At 41.6% G+C, this 2500-nt stretch overlaps 1 protein-coding gene across 1 annotated transcript in view; it reads right to left on the bottom strand.

Annotated features, from left to right (window-relative positions):
- The window catches only part of LOC147009730 (uncharacterized), a 95194-nt gene that overhangs the window by 73491 nt on the left and 19203 nt on the right, over nt 1-2500 (bottom strand). The window lies entirely within an intron of this gene.

Below are 2500 nucleotides of genomic sequence, written 5' to 3'. Positions count from 1 at the left end.
TAGCTATGATGAAGAGGCATTCGATATGAGTGAGGAAAGTGTAAAATAAAACCTATTGTTAAGAAATTGTTGAGCAGGCCAAAAAACATGGCGGCTTCAGAACCCAGTGATGTTACGTAGGAAACGCCTTTCGACCTGTTATTGAATTAGGTGGCTGAGGATCGCCTGATGAAGGATATAACTAAATAAGGCCATTAATTATCTTCAAAAGGAGTGTTTTAATGAACCCAAACACCCAATTTTCACTCTTCCACTTCCTTGGAGTTTTCTTAGTATGTATGCAAAGTTTCAAGCTGCTCGGTTTCATGGTTTTTGAGTTATGGAGGAGGCACACTGACACACTCACACACACACACACCCTTTTATTAGTATAGATGGAGCATATGTTGTGATGGGGAAAAAAAAAATTCTTCCAAAAATTATAAAATGCATTTCCTAGACTGTGCCGCAGAACGTTGCCTGCTCGTAGCAATTTGAGGTGGGTCGAGAATTGGGGAGTGCGCACTCGTAATAACAATAAGGATAATAACATGACACCTACTTTTTGCAAAGAACACCATGGGATCTTTAATGTCCAACAACTAATGTTAGGGGTCATGTGTTTGTAGTTATTAATGTAAAGCATATTGAATCAGAACTAAAAAAAAGTTTAATTACAGTATTATATAGAGGTCATTCGGAACATCATGCTCAATTTGTTATTTGGGTTGCATCTTAATGTACAGGTTGTCGCACATAATTTTGAAAAATTATAATTTAAATGATTTAAATTAAAATATGGTACAGTATTCCAATTTCAATGAAATTAATAAATTCGAACTATGGATGTTGGCATTTCATTCTGTTTGAGTTTGTTATACTTTCTGCTGTTTTCTTTTTTTTCACAAGAAAATTGTGTCCTTCTTCTTCTTCTTCTTCTTTCATATGCAGCACAAGGCTGTGAGTAGCATCAATGGCTGAGGGTGCAGCTGTGCTGTTGATGCAGTGCCCTCTGTAGGTTAGGGCAGGAATTTTGAATTTGTTCAGGGTGCCGGCGATAGGTCACCTACTTTTTGCAAAGAACACCGTGGAATCTTTAACGTCCAACAACTAATGTTAGCAGGCAGGACACCTAGCTTAACACCCATGTGAGGGATAGCACACGCATTGCCCTGCCTGCGAGACACTAGGATGACAGTTTGTAACTGGGCCTCGATTCAAACCAAGGCTAGACGGCTCAGAGGCAAGTGTGCATACCTGTAGGCCATCCTGCAAGAAGCAAGTGTGCATACCTGTAGGCCATCCTGCCAGAAGCAAGTGTGCCTACCTGTAGGCCATCCTGCCAGAAGCCAGTGTGCATACCTGCAGGCCATCTTTCCAGCCCAATGCAATCAAGAGCGCAGTCCAAAGCAGTGCTTTTAAAATTACAGCAAGGATTGAAGAGACCTACTCCGTGCATGCTTGATGTTCAGCACCTTTTTGAGCAGGAAAATGGCAAAAATTAGTCAATGGCAACAAAATACACAATAGATTCCTCGATGGTGATGCCATTGAATGCGGCTTGCCATTTCCAGCATGTAAGGCTTGGATCCATGCGGAATGAGGAGGCAGTCCTTGGAGCTTTTGGAACATCTCCAATAAAGTCAGTATGACTGGCATCTTCGCAGCTGAATATAAGTCAAAGACATCATGCAAATAAACAATATGATTGCATTGTTGACAAAGCTCAGATCTTTTTGAAGATATATGACAGACTACGCTTTCTGACCTCATGATTGGTGTGAAGTTATCAGAGGAATTGGTGGACACACGTTGAATGAACTTGCAAGCTTTCAAATGATATCATCATCATGGCACACAAAATAAAAATGCTAAACTCTGTTCTTGTTTCATGGCTGTTTACATTAAATCCTTTAACATATGTACAAGTTTCTTAATAAATAAATAGTTCAGTTTAAAGTGCAGGATGGCCTACAGGTATGCAGACTCGCCGAAAAGCTGGCAAGCCTGGATTTGAATCCTGACCCTGTTATAAACTGTCATCCTGGTGTTTCACAGGCAGGTTGATTCATCAATGTGTGTACCATCCCTCGGATGGACAATAAATTACACGTGAAATCTGTCGGCATTGGTTGGTGGACGTTAAAATATCCCTCGGTGTCCTTCACGAAGAGTAGGCGAGCTATCGCCGGCACCCTGAACAAATTATAAATTCCTGCCACACCTTGTGTTCCGCCTGTACCAAGGAATGAAATGCAAAAGGGTCAAACCCCAAGAGGGCCACTAAACCCCTTTAGCTGGGCATGCGGATTCTTAAGAGTAGTAGGCATCCTTTGTGAAGAGTAGGCGAGCTATCGCCGGTACCCTGAACCAATTCCAAATTCCTGCCGTAACTCCTTGTGTCGGAGTGGCAACTCATCTAAGATAAGTAACCCGAGCCAAGAAACTCCTTCAGCAGAACCGATGTTCTATTTCGAGCATGGTACATAATTGATTGATTGGTTTTAGTCTAAAGTGGGCC

Source organism: Eptatretus burgeri, chromosome 17, assembly GCF_056783735.1.
Source record: "Eptatretus burgeri isolate ZD-2024b chromosome 17, Ebu_testis_v1, whole genome shotgun sequence".
Classification (NCBI taxonomy): domain Eukaryota; kingdom Metazoa; phylum Chordata; class Myxini; order Myxiniformes; family Myxinidae; genus Eptatretus; species Eptatretus burgeri.
This window is presented reverse-complemented; position numbering and strand designations above follow the sequence as displayed.